The 15,089-nt window shown below is 36.7% G+C and overlaps 1 long non-coding RNA gene across 1 annotated transcript in view; it reads left to right on the top strand.

Moving 5' to 3' along the window:
* The window catches only part of LOC128813412 (uncharacterized), a 36,832-nt gene that overhangs the window by 18,864 nt on the left and 2,879 nt on the right, over positions 1 to 15,089 (top strand). The window contains exons 2-3 of the long non-coding RNA XR_008439034.1: positions 11,156 to 11,316; positions 14,290 to 14,439. This is a non-coding gene — a long non-coding RNA (uncharacterized LOC128813412). The remainder of the gene's footprint in view (positions 1 to 11,155; positions 11,317 to 14,289; positions 14,440 to 15,089) is intronic.

Raw genomic sequence — 15,089 nt, 5'->3', positions numbered from 1 at the left:
GAGGTGTAAAGAAGTTTTTGAAGCCTTGAAAATAATACCAGATGAGGAAAATGAATCTTCAGGTGCTGTCATCAGGGGTACATGTATACAGCACTGTGGATAGGCTAAGCAGCCTGTGCGGGCCATTCCAGTAATTAAACTTTACTGCTTCTAAATATGCATCAGTACAGAAGCAGTTCATTAGGATATCTGTGCTTGGCACTGTGTTGTTCTGCCTCTCACAAAAAGGACTGGATGGCTTGTGTTGAACTATGAATGCCTTGATCAGGAGCCTAATAATTTCCTGTGTGGAAAAGCTCAAAATATTTGGTATTTCACCTGTAGGAATACAGATTATCTGCTTACTGATAAGCATTCTGTTAAGTTTCTGATAAGCTGCTGTGTCTAACTGTTCTCAATCAATGTGGATGTTTCAGTGATGCAGTGCTTTCCAGCCTGACTCTCCTGTGGAATTTTATGTTAAAAAGGGCAAATAAGATGTTATGAAATGTTTTTCATAGTAAACTTCAGACTTGGACTTTTTTGTATTGGAGTCACACAAAGTAATTGCTTGTATAAAGATGGTTGTTTAATGGAAGTGAGTTTTCAGTTTTGAAACTTGTGGGTTCAAAGGGTGTAATTTCAACACCATGAGAGGGGCTTTCTTGCTTTTTGAGTGAGCATGAACATTTGCCTCTTACAGTTAAACTGAACCTGTGTGTGTAAAGCCTTTGTGTTGATTCCTTCCACTGTTGTTAGGTAAAAGGCCTTGAAGGAAAAAACTCTGTCACAGGTGGCAAGTCACAGTAAGAAGTTTTAGGATTGTGTTTATTTGCAGAAGAGTCTGGTTTGTTAGTACATTTTTTTATTTTTTTTTTTTTTAGTATTCCTCAAGCTAGAGTCTTTAGAAACTAAATGCAAGGCTTTGTAAACCACAGTGATGTGTTACTGTTTACAAGTCATATTCTTGTGAAGCCAGGCACTGTTTCACTGCTTAAGAGCTCTCTCCTTTTCCATCTGTAAGAAAATAATTTCAGTACCAAATACGGATCTGTGACTTTGAGTTATCTGGCTCTGTTTTACAGGATCTCATGGATACCTGTTGCTAGCAAGGAGCTGAGGTTTTAATTGTGCTTCTTGGTTCTTTCTGAATGTTGTCTGTCAGGTTTCATGGTGATTTATTTCTTCAATGGAAGGCAGTCCACAATTCAGTGTCTCCATACAGGACTGCAATAGGATTGTGCTTAATTTCTGTATTGAGCACAATTTGGTAGCCAAACACTTGCTTTAATTGTTGATTTCATACTTAATAGATGAACAGTAGATTGTCAAGGCAGTGTCATCTAGATCTGAGTGAGCTAAGATATACAGCATTTGTTTGGGATATAAAACTGAAGACTGTGGATCTGAGATCCCATTTAGATTGCTAGTAAAGATTTAAACTTCCTTCTTGAAACTTCTATCTTGACTGGGCTTTGTTCTACAAATTATCTGAAGAAATAATTCTGAAGATAATTACATTTCCTACAGCAGTTTCTTTAATGATTATCCAAATGCATTAGAGCACCTGTAAAACTAAATAAAATTAAGTTAAATATGCTGCAACTAATATACATTTTCCCACTTAAGATAAAGTGCAGAAGACAATAGAAATGGAAAACGAGTGCATTCTGGCTCTCGATGAAAATGCTGCTATTGAACTGTTTCCAGAACAACATGTACTTGGATCAGTATTAAAGGGAAGTATTGTGCATGTCTAAGCCAAATGACCTAGTGCATTGATAGTGCAGAGCATATTTCACAGTTCTATAAATACCTAAACTGGTTTTTTTTTTAGTCTATAAAACAAGTAAATTAGAATTTAAGCTAAAAGTAAGGGAAAACTGTCTGCCTTAAGTGTTTTTGTTCTGAAATTGACTCCAGTAGCTGCCATATTATTGTTAGAGGGAAGCATGCTACTAACTTAATGATTCCAGGAAACAAGATATGTGATGTGCTCCTCTATTTGTCATTAAAGAGCCCCTCAAAGCTGCATTGTTACACTCACTGTGCCTTTAGGTAAAAATGTCAGTAGACTTCCACTTTATTTCAGTTCTTAAAGTCATATTTAGCAATGAGCATGTCTTTCCTCCATTATAACAAATACCAATAAGAAGATCATTGCAAATACTGGCAACAGGAAATATTTTTCAAGGAAGTGAAAAAGACTTGTCCCATTTCTGCTTTCATTTCATTTATCTACATCTTTCACTTTGCTTGTTTTCATTTCCTTTCTCTGTCAACCACTATTTTTTCTCTGTGCTCATGCATGCAGTGGTTTGTCAAAGACTGCTTTAGTCTGTATGAATCACTGAAGAATCTTGTGGAAGAAGTTAAACACTTTTGTCACCAATAAAAGAACATGAAATTTGATACCTTTAAAAAAAGAAGGCTGTTAATAAATGAGCACAGCATTGATGTCCATAGAGGATCTTAAGCACTCATTTTGTACTTTAGCACTAGATTTCTGTACTACTGTAACTTTAAATTACTACCTGTGACATAAAACATTTGTATTTGAAAGGGCTTTCTTTTACATAGATTACAGAATGAAAAAGGAAGGAAGTAAGGGTGACATCATTAAACATCTATATATGTAGTAGTGCTCATTGCAAAATAAATTGCTCAAACACCAATATGATCTAGATAATTTAAAGTCTTGAAAGTGTTACGTGGATGTGCAGAAGTCTGAGTGAAGGGATAAATGATTTGAAGGATTAAAAGCCTTTTTTTTTTTTTTTTTTTTTTTTTTTTTTTTTTTTTGCTTAATGTCAAACTTAACCAGTCTTCTCAAGCAATAATTTTTAAGAACTTACATCCTCGGGTATTGTGTTTTGTTTTAGTTTGGTAGTTTGAAATGAAATATTTACAAAAGAATGTTTTTAAAATGCAAAAAGCTTTGGGCAATACTCTCAACTAGGTTCACCCAAAGAAGGCATTGTTTTCAACATTAACACTGGAGAATAATAAAAATTAGGAGGTTTTACACATTTTATTCCTTTCTATTGTCTTCTCCCTTAATCCCCCCATTTGTTTTTCATTAATGATCTAAAGCAACCATTCCCTGACTCAAAACCATCTTGAGCTTTAACTCTCTGGCTCTGACAAGAAATAGGAAGCAAACTGTTCAGCTTTCACTCTTCTAAAGAGTCCGCAAAAAGCAGCACAAGTGGAGTTTGAAATATGACTTACTGCTCTGTCAACAAATAGGATTTTTTAATTATAATTTCAAATGTTACAGCAATATTTTTGTTAATCTTTTATCTTTTCTCACTCATATTGTCTCCTAATATTTTGTAGAGAAACAATGCAAACAAGAAATATTTAATTTTTAGTGAAGTTTAAACTTTTGGAATGTCTCAGACGTCTAAGTGATAGTCTTACATTTGTTATATGTCTTCTTGAAACTTTCTGGAATTCTTGGTGACCTTTTACTATAATAATATTTAATACAAGTTGTATTAAATTACTCAGATTTGGAGTGTTTTTAACTCTAAAGAGAACCAGTTGATTAGGTCAGGGTAGTAGTCCTCAGTTTTGTCACTAGGCAAACTTACATGTTGTTGGTTTTGTGGTTTTTTTTCCAACAAAAATGGCATAGTAATTTCCAGGCTCTGCAGTACTAATTTAAAGTTATCACTGTTTGTATACTTTATACTGGAGTACAGTTATACCTCAACCTTCCGTAGTATAAATGCAAATTCATATCCCTTGTCTTCCACAATAAATATTTTGTATATCTTGTCTGCAAAAAAATGGTGGTTTTTTTTTTTTTTTTTTTTTTTTTTTCCCTGTAGGGTCAAAACTCTTGGTCAGGAGATCGTATTTTGATTGAAAGAACTATTGTGTTCTCATGCTGGCTTGTTACACAAACTCATGCTGATATGGTTTATACATCATATGTACAAATAGGCTGTGAACATATATCTTCACTAAACCTATGGCATATTAAGCCCATACCATCTAGCCATGCTGGTAATGTTTTACCTCCTGTACTTAGTTGTAATTAAAAACAAGGTTGTAATACTTGAGTAGAGAATGGCTGGTTTGATATTCAGACTCAGAATGTTCTATAATGCAGTGCTCTGTGGGACATTGATGTCTTCTAAACTTTCAATAGCTTGAAATTTCACTCTCTGTGGCCAGAAAAGGGCATAACTCCAGTTGTTCAACTTTAACTGTAATATGTTCCTAGTTCTGTTTACAGCCTTTGCACCACTGCTCTGACTATGGAAACGATTTGCTAGGCCCTCCTGCAATTGTTCTCAAGAACATGTCTGCTTAGAACTGTGAAATGTAAAAGGTAGACTTTAGTGATAGTTTTTATTGGCTGGTAATTTTCTATGAGTCCCTTTCTAGTATTCCTGTTGAATTTCTTGTTTATTTACACTTTGGCTGCACTGAAATTTCTTTAACTTGTGAAATACACTTTAAAGAGACAAAGACTGGGATCCCAGTACAGTTATCATAAGATTCACTCAGAAATGTAATTTTTCTGTCTGTCACCCTCTTAAATACTGCTTCTTATTAGTTTCTGGCAAATGAAAAGTTATCCTGGAATTTCCTAAGGAAAGGATCAGGAAGTTGCAAGTGTATTTTTTGGCTAGGTAGATAAGGATGCCAGTGAAGTAAGTGCTTGACTTTTGGATTGAGTCTCAGTTGGTCCCACTTGTGGTAGAAAGATCAATGTGAACATGGCTGGACAGATTAAGGCAGTTGATGTCTAGGAGTGTGAAAGTATCAGAAAGCTACCAAAGTGGAGGTCCTGGCTAGAATACCAAAGTTCTTGCTCTGAAGAGTGGGGAAAGTCAAGTTGCCATTAGGGAATATAATAGAGGCTTGATTTTCTTGCAGATAATTTCTATGGAGCTTGGAAATAGGAACTTACTGGCATCTTATACTGTAAAATTCTGCCCAGCTCTCTTTAGAAGTCTTACTCATTTTAATCAGGCTCTCTCCTCCTTGTTGCTTGTAGAATATAGATTTTCCTCTTTTAAGACACTAAGTTGTGGGGGGAGGGTCAGGAGGTCTTCCTGCACAGACTAAACTGGGACTTCCATGTGGATCCCCCCCAGTTCTGCCCCCATTTCACAGGGCCAGAAAGGCTGTGCTGTTCGTATAAGCAACTTAATGTCTGATGCAAGTAAAAAAGGGATGTCATCTATCTAGAACAGTAGTCAAATCTTTCTCTAACAGAATTTGTACCAAGGGGAGAAGATATTGTAAGTCTTCAGAAATGTGTTTGGAACCCTTCTTCCTTTAGGAGAGGAGGAGGATTTCTATCAAGTCAATTCAAATGAATAAATGGAATGTTTAGGTTTAAAGCAGTTTATGGCACATGTTTGAGCAGCTAGATACCTTTAAATGTTACATTTAACATGTAACATTAGCGGTCAGATTCTGACTAATCTGTTTATTTCTACTCACTAGTGTATTTCAATAAACAGGGGGACTGGTACAGTCGTTTAATAAGCAGTCAAGGAGGATGCAGTGACAGAACAGTGTGGCATAAGGGAGTTATCAATTTCCTTTGAAGGATGATAAGCTTATTATAAATATAAGGACTTGAATTGATTAACCTAGAGGAGTTAAAGTTTTTATGTTATTTTGAATATATGGTAGCAAATATGGACTTTCTAGTTTCACTGTTTTGGGGATGCTTGTAGCTTGAATGAAAAGTTTTTTTCCAATGTTTTAGACAAAGTTGTTGTTAACTAGGATGGACTTGGGGGAATATTACATCCTGTATTGGAATATAGAAAAGGATTCCTTAAGGTCCTGTTTATACATTACATGACACTTATTTATAAACTTATGAATGACTTCACAAATTTTCTGGGAAGAATATTAAATTATTAGTCCCCAAACCTGTAAGGTTTGTTTTTAGGATTTACTGATCTAAGTCAATGCTGGCCAGCACAAAGGGGTTTTTGTAATGGTATATTTACAAGCTTTTAATAATAATGAAAATATGAGATTGCCATCTTGAATAAATCTCACTTGTTGATATAGAAAGAAGTGTAGTTTCTCTGAAATAACATACAATTGTTAAGCTTGTGCAGATACATTTAACACAGGAACAAATTTTTATACTGAACTGGAGTTCATTTCTTTAGTCTCTTATTAGAATTTTATAGGCATTACAATTTACCAAGTAAGGAAAATCTAAAAATATTAGAAGCTTCACATACTTGGGTATTCTTTCTGTATGAAAGTACAGTATATGCCATTGTGCATTTAATACAGTCTTGTCTAGCAGTCTGATTTTTGACCATTGTTGTGATCTGTTTTATGTAACTTATGGCAAGTTTACATATTTTCATGACTGTTAATACTAAATTCTATACTAGCAAAAGGTTTAGGAGTCCTTTACAAGGAAACATCCAATACCATGTGGTTATTTTGACAATTTATGAAATGGAGAAGGAGAAAAATAAACAGCACCAAGCTGACAGAGTTCAAGAAGTGTTTGAACAATACCTTTGGGCACATGGTGTGACTCTTGGGGATGGTGCTGTGCAGGGCCAGGAGTTGGACTTGATGATCCTTGTGTATCCCTTCCAACTGAGCACGTTGTGATTCTGTGATCTGCCTAGTGAAATATCCATGGTGTAGTACTTAATTCTCCTGACACCATATATGGCTGGAAGTGTATTTATGTTTTTCTTCATTTAAAACAGTTCACAAAATGAAGAACTGACATAAACTTCAGACTCAAATCCTTGTTTTTAAAAGCGAACCCATAGGGAAGACAAAGTCAAGTGGGACTTTAGCAAGATATTACTTGTAAATCCCGCTATCGTGTCATCATCCCTGCCTATTATCACCAGTCACTGGAGAGTTTTGTGCTCTTTTAAGTGACATGGATGAGATTGGATAAATTATACTTTGTTAATGTCACATTCCCTAACCTGCAAAGTTCATAGTTAATTCTTTGCTTTCCTATGGTGAAAGCACTTAGCTTATATGCATTGTCTTTTGGGCAAGATCTAAAAGACCCCAATTTTATAAGTGAATAATACAGAGTGAAAAAAGGTATGGTAAGTTAGTTGTGTAATACTTCAAAGGAACAAGGACAAAATCCAGGAATTCTAGCTTGCAGTCAGCCCAATGTAGCTGTGAACAGACTCCATTACTGTACAGTCTTCTAGAGTTGAGACCTCAAATTATTCGTTGTCACATAATGCTGATGTAAAAAGAACTACTGAATAGCTGAGACTTTTTTTGGACTAAATAACATTTACTTAAGGTTATTTTTTTAGTGGGACAAAACTGAAATTTTAGTATGACTACTGAAATTAGCCTTGCCGAGGAGTCAGCTACTCAGTCTTGTCCAGCAATAGCTCAGTGCAACTTTTACAGTCTTTGGGCTTTATCTTTACAGTAATTAGCCAGTGTAAATTTATATAGGTGAGAAAAATAGTCATATATTAACAGGTTTACTTAGTACAGACAAATAGGGAAATGATAGTCAAGGCAGTATGGTCATGTTTTTTAGACCCTTTGTCTCCATAGATTATTTTTCTGGTTAAAAACATGAAGACTCTTCCAAAAAGCTGTTCAGTGCACACAGCTTGAACACCATCTCTGAATGCAGTCCTCCAGAGGAATTACATTGGTTGTGAAAAGAAAGCCTGTAACTCCCCTATCTTTACAATCTGATTTAGCCAGACAATGCAGACATCTAAAACTGAATGGTGTTGGATAAAGCCTGAAAATAAAATTCTAAAGCTTGTGTTTTATATTCAGATTTGAATGTGATAAGTGTGATATACATAGAATTAGGACTTTGAGCAGGATGATCTGATTGCTATTTTTAAATTTAACTCATATTTACTGAACAGTTATGTGAATTATGTGTTTATTAATATAAGTATCAGCTTTACAACACTGACAGTAGTAATAAGGAAAATAAGTAAGCAGTGATGTACATGTAACACAAAATGCATAGTTCATAATAGAAGATTTTTGACTCTGGAAAATGTGAAAAATGAAAACAAAATCTGCCAGTGATTTTTAATATGAAAAATTTATATCTATCAAAATTAAACACATACTTTGAGGGATGTGTGAAACCAAATGTGCTTCAGATTGTGTAACAGGCAATTATTGTATATAGAATTGAGCTATGAATTTTAGCAACCACTTAACTGGTGTTAACCAGTACAGTTGGCTTTTGACACTTTATATTGCCTTACACTCTGAAAATTTAGGTTATGTGAATTAAGGACAAATGTTTTGTTAATTTGGAACCAGTGACCAAGCTTGAGGTACTTAATTTCTGTCACCTCTATATGTGTGGGTGGCCAGTGATTTCACACTCAGTTCCTCCTACAAGCTGTAGGAAGCCATCTCTGTTACTGTAAAGAATTGATTCCAGTTGGCTGCTACGAGTGTTCGTTTTTGTCTTGCATCAAAAGATGTCCAAGTTACTGTTAGTGGCATGTCTTTGGAATATCTTGCCATCTGCTGCACAGGACTATACGTTTGCTGGTTTTCCAAATTTGAGCATTAACTAATTAGGACCATGGAAAAAATTAAACAAAAGTTGAGGAGGGAAAAAGTAATGGGACAGCTGAAAAGAATCACTGGCATTCCAATACTCTTTAAATAAACACAAGCCATTTCATGCACTGTACTTGTTTTGAGCCTTAGTTTTCAGTCTGCAGTATACATTCATCATATATATATATATATATGCATTTATCTAGGGGATCATATCTATTTTTGCCAAAACGTTTAGAGAAATAAGAAGTGTTCTATTATAGAGGCTCTGGAAATGCAGCCTGACTTTGTAAGACGACAGAATTTGGAGCTTGATCACAAGGAGAATACTAGAAATGTGAAGTTTTTAAAAAATTATTCCCTTCTATTTTCTTGAAAATAGGACTATTTCACGCTGAAAAGGTTTTAGGGAAATGCTTGATAGGTAGATATCTCAAAGGACTGGTAGTATAGTTTCAGTCTAAATGCTGTCCATTTGAGCACGAGATCAGCTTAAGCAGCAGGTTTTTAGTTATTGTGAGAGATGAACAATGATGTTTCTCTAGAGGTTAAACCATCATCAGGTGAATCTGGAAACTGAACTCTAAAGAATGAGATTTATTCTTTGCTATGTGTAATCTCAAATTTTTGTTTATTAATATTTGTCTGTGCATTTAGAGTTCTTTTTGTGGTGCCTAAGGCTGTCTTCTCTGAGCCAACCAATGCAAGGAGTCAAATTTGGCACCTGATGTAATAATTTAAAACTGACCTAGGAAGCCCCAAAGTCAGTGGAGTTAAAAAATACACTTGGGCTATTTCTGTGTAATTGCCATTTTAAAAATTGGTATGTACAATAAAAATGCAACTCAACCTGGAAGGTCAAACAGCCTTTAAAAAAACCCAATAACAATGGCTAACAAACAGGGGGTTTCATTTTAAATTCTTGTTGTCTTCTTCATTTAGAAATCCCAGTGATCAGATAAAACTTGGTTGTAAAGGGACAGATAGCACTGTATTTGAACAGCCTCATCCAGCAATGGGGTACCAATGTCTTTGGCATCCAACTGCTTTGGTGTAAGTGCTTCTTCTGGGGATACTGACTCAAAAACTCATTAACAAGTCAACATATTCAACTTGAAATAGAGGTTTAAAATATCATGTGGCTTGAATATTCTTACAGTAAAGATATGCATAAATGCCGGAGGACTTGTTGAATCAGAACTACAGTTTTGCTGTGAAGGCAGGCAAATCCAAATTCTAATTAGGGCTAAATCTACTGAAATAATATGGATTCTGAGGTATTATGCTAGTATTTAAAACACTTAGAATATCTACATTGTGCAAGTAATCCATAGCTCAGAATTCCTAGCTTGAAATCTGTGAAAGTCTATGAATGTGAATAGAAATAATCCAGTTTAATGTTCTTTTAAAGTATGCTCTCTGCTTGTTTTCAGGGGTCTACCCTAATGTGAACTTAAATAAGAATTTTACCTAGTTTTCCTTTCTTGCTTTAAGAATTCATGTTCTTTGTAAGTGTCCATGCCTAATACAAACCATTCCATGATTTTTAAAATATGTCTGACATAACAAAACCATCATAACATATATTCAATATGGCTTACAAACATAACTATTGTTTTCCTCTCTGTAATAGAGCTTTCTTGGCTTTCTTCTAATCTTTTCCAGAAGGTCAACATGTTTTATATGAAAACAAAGTTGGAATCATAAGCATCTGATTTCTTAAAATTTTTTAAACATTGCCTTAGATGATAAAACCTTGACTTTTCATTCTTCCTCTGCAAGGTTAAGGTTTTGTGTGTGGCCAGAGTAGAGCTGCTGTCTGGGTAAGGGAACAAGCCATTGGTATGGCTGAAACCCCAGTGTGTTGTGCAGCACTCACACACTGATTAGATGATGATGCTGGCAAGTTCAGTTCCTTCAACCTCTTTCTGTCAGGTTGTACCTGTGACTTCAGAGTCAGTGTCTCTTCTTTTTCTCTCTTCTCCTCTCCCTTCTGCTTGTCCCCCTCACACTTCTGTGCATCTTTTCCTCAAACAAGCAGAGGTTTTCCTTAATGCTTCATTAATACAGTTACAAAACTTTCTTTGTAGTTCATTAATTTTTTGATTTTTAATGTTCTTTTCATTGTAATATCTTACTTATAGCAGAATTTATGGAAAAATCAAGATACATTGTTATTAGTGGTAAAGCATACAAGAGCCTGTTTTGTTGATATGTGCTTAAGATGAAAAACATTTCTGCAAAAACATTTTCTTCCTTTTAGCAATGAAAGTCCTCATGATCTTTGCACTTCAAAGCCATTTACTCACTTTAATTTCAAGTTATAAGTAGAGCAGTATGTTTTTCTTAAAAAAAATGCCTCATGTAGTAGAGTACAGTAAAAGCACAAAATTTGAATGCCACCACAGATATATGAAGATTGATACTCAAGAAATAAGTTACCTGAAGATTTTGAGTCCAGTAGTCTTTCTTAGGACTTTACCCAGTGCAGCTGAAATGGGCTTAGATCTTTAGGATATCACAAAGGATGAAATCTGTTTATGAATATGTTTGAAAGTCTTGTAATTTGGCAGTAAATTACATGATATGTGTACTGGCCAATTTTAACCTAATTATATTCTTATTTTTCTAGGTGTTAACTAAAGCTCAAAATTATCTTGGAGGCTTATGGCAAGGAAAACATAATTGACTTGGCCATGAAACAGCAATGTGGAAGTGTTGCAATTGCAGATTACTCTGCAAGCCTTTGCCACTGCTTAAGTGAAGTTTGCATTCTACCTCTTTCTGAATACAGTATGTCATTACTTGTATGCAAGTTTTGTTTGCAATATGCTTGAAGTATTAATTTTGAAGGACAGGACAATTCCACAAGTGAATTGTGGTGTTTTTTTTTTTTGTTTGTTTGTTTTTTGTTTTTTTTTGTTTTTTTTTTTGTATAAGCTTGTATCTGAAGGAGCCCACCTCACTTATTGCAAAAGAAAATCGAAACGTGAGGAGTGATGAAGCCTTATTTTGGGGTTAGTGTGACTATAGCTTCCCTAACACAAGTGGTGCTGAGGTGCTGTGTTCATCAGTGGTAGGAGCACTCACCCTGTGTGGTTGCTGTGGCTGCTGTCTTGTCATGCCCTGGGTGCTGCCCTGGTGCCAGCCAGTCTCATTGTGGGTGCAGGAGGGCAGCCTTGGCTGATTCCTACAGACTGGTGCTGCAGCATCTACAGTAGATTCTGTCTGAGTGTCAAGCACTTGCTGTTGGCTGCTGAGGAACTTTTGAACTATTTTTAACACCTTTGAAAAAGATGTTAAATTGATAACATCGTTTGTTTGTTGGAGATGGTTGTGAGTGTTCTTGTCAATGCAGATGACATCTGAAAAGTGACGAGCACCACAAACAACAAACATTTCTAGACACTGTAATATTCAGCTTTGTTATGCCTAACAGTCCAGCAGCCTTTCAACAGCCCACCTGTGCATGCACAAAGAGCCTCTGCGCTTCTAAAGTTGTTATATTGATTATAGATTCCTGAGTGCCTTTGGACAGCCTGTTAGAACTGTAGGGCTCAGGAATACTTAGCACACTCTCCAGAGCTTGTAACCCTCCAAGCATAACCAATCCCTTACTGGCAAACAATTTACAAAGGTTTTGAACTGAACTAAGGATTATAGGCTTTATAGTTAATACACTATAAATCTACAAACAGAAAATACGTACTTGTAAGAGTTACTTTTTCATTTCTGCTTGTAATATACACGTGGTATTGACAGCATTGTTATATCAAAATACATTGTTTAGACTGTAAAAATCAGTTTTGTTGAATCAATATTACTGTTTTGTGACTAATTGGAAATTTCTGTGTGAACAGATTTAAAATACAGGAAGAAAACCTAGCATGAGTACTAACTGTGGAGGATTAGGACTTGAGAGAATGTATGTTCAGAATTAGGTAAAAACAGTATAAAATTATTATTTTTCTCTTGAAAATATATTCCACTGTTAGAATTACCTCAAAGATTGATTATACATGCTAAAATATCCATCTTAAACTTGTTATTAGTGAATGTTACATCTTAGTGAAATTGCATCTTCCTAGTGTGTATGATTACTCAAGTAGCTAGTACTACAGTGTTATCAGCTCTCGTATTCAGGACTGGAAATACATGAACATTTTTTGATGTGGTTTCCTCCTTTGGTGCCCGTTCTGTCTCGAGGCGTGTCCGACTTGTCCTTCGCACGCAGGGGTGGCGCTGTCCCCGCTGCCGCCCGGGCCGTGCCCCCGTGGGTGTGAGTGGTGCCCCGCGCTCTGCAGTGCCCGGCTCGGCCCGCAGGGGGCGCGCGGGAGCGGCAGCGCCGGGCCTGGGGCGCGCCCGCGCTGCAGGGCCGGGCACCGCGGAACGGGAGCGCGCAGCCTGCTCCTCTGTGGGCTCCCGGAGCCCCCGAGCGCGGCGGGGAACGGGAGCGCGCAGCCTGCTCCTCTGTGGGCTCCCGGCGCCCCAGAACGCGGCGGGGAACGGGAGCGCGCAGCCTGCTCCTCTGGGGGCTCCCGGAGCCCCCGAGCGCGGCGGGGAACGGGAGCGCGCAGCCTGCTCCTCTGGGGGCTCCCGGAGCCCCCGAGCGCTGTGGGGAACGGGAGCGCGCAGCCTGCTCCTCTGGGGGCTCCCGGAGCCCCCGAGCGCGGCGGGGAACGGGAGCGCGCAGCCTGCTCCTCTGTGGGCTCCTGGCCACTGCTGCTGCCGCCGTACAGCCGTGCTGCTACTGCCTGCTTTTGTACAAGCTTATTCTTTGCATTGTTGCCTGAACAGCCTTCTGAGACATGTATAAAATTTTGGAACAAAGCATCCAGAAATCATCCGTAAAGATAGCATCTGCCATATATTGTGGCCATTTCATAAACTAGATCGGATGAGACTAGTTTCCTTTAAATCTATATTAAGATTTAAGAAAGCAAGCTGAAATAATTTCTAGAATAAAACCAGCTAAAATCAAATAATGGGTACTGGTAACACCTGTTAATTGTTTCAGTACTACAGTTACTGAAGATGGAAAAGTGGGGTAAATAGAGATTTAATTTGATCATCTCCCTCGGGTGAGACACATGAGCACACTCAGATGTGCCCCCTACAGCCATAATCTACCTTATTGCCTACAGAGTAGTTTGGCAAGGGTGCTATGCCAAAACACTTGTAAGATACTCTCATGCCATAGGAATTATGATATTTAGAAAGCACTAATTTAAAATCCCTCTTTATGTATGTCCCGTCTGTAACACTTTAATTTGCAGTAGTGTCAGTATGATTTTGGTAGGAGGTGTAGTAACTTAGCAGTATTTCCTTGGTGTTGAGAGAGAAAACTTCCTGGGCAAAAATGAGTCCAGTAGGCTCAAAAGGTTATCAAATAAGTTCATGTAACACAGTGCTTGTTTTACAGTCCTTATTTCTACTTCTAATTTTCTAATTTCCTATTCCTTTCCTACTTAGAGAGCATTACAGGATATTCATGCAACAAACATCCTAACAATGAGATTAACATTTAGTTTTAATACATTTGTTCTGAGCAGCTTTATTTCAGACATAAATTTAAACTTGCACAAAACATTTAGAAAGCAAAACCAAAGACATTCCAGGTAATAAAGTTCTAATACTAAAATATATAAAAAAAAGAAAAAAGATAAAAACAAGAAGAATCTGCTAACAGATTTTCTGAAGACACCTAATAGTTATTGTCAAGTGGCTGTGTTCCATCCTTAACCTTCTTCTTTCATTTCCTTTCAGGAAAAAAATAAATACCCATTTTGGCAAAATTAAGAATTTGTTTCTCAGTCACTTTGTGGAAAAAGTGCAAAAGTGAAGCCAGGACTAATTTTGTTACAAGTCTGTCATTGGTATTTAATTAATCCCTTAGCAGTTAACGATTATGGTCTGGTAAGTAGGTTTATCCTGCCTTGTACTTCCATTCCCACTGCAACTGTGTGTGTTCTGTTTCAGGAAAGACAGGGTTTTTTTTTGCCTCAGAACTGCTTTAATCTTAAATTTTAAATTTTTAATGAAAAGAAACAAAATAGTATTCTGTACAGCATTTAAAATAAATTTTACTGAAGAGGGTCTTGTAGTCAAAAATGTTTCACACAATCCTCTCCATTCCTTATTAAAATGTGCCATTGCTGCTATTCAGTGCTTGTGTGGGAGTAGCCACACAGGACCAAGGCCAATTAACTGGAGTTTAAGTAAGCAAATGTAGTATAACTTTCCCCCTCATTTTTCTTAAGAACAGATCTTGTGCTTAAAATCATTACTATGTCAGATTAATGTCACTGTTACCTCCTTAGTGGTTTTTCTAAACACCAGCATTTTATGAGCATGCCAAAGCAATTTGATTTGATTAGAAAATCTTGTTCCTCTTGTAAGAACAAGTCTGTGTTCCTTTTATATTTGAATGCTTTAACAAAAAATCTAAATTTAAATTAAAAAAAAAATTTGACAGGGCTCTGGGCTTCATTCATAAGGATGTAGCTGCATTAGAAGATACAGATAGCAGTTTTGTTCTCAGCCTGTTCTGACTCTTGACCGCAATG

This window comes from Vidua macroura, chromosome 12 (genome assembly GCF_024509145.1).
Source record: "Vidua macroura isolate BioBank_ID:100142 chromosome 12, ASM2450914v1, whole genome shotgun sequence".
Lineage (NCBI taxonomy): Eukaryota > Metazoa > Chordata > Aves > Passeriformes > Viduidae > Vidua > Vidua macroura.
The sequence above is the reverse complement of the archived record's forward strand: the minus strand, read 5'-3'. Positions and strand labels throughout refer to the sequence as shown.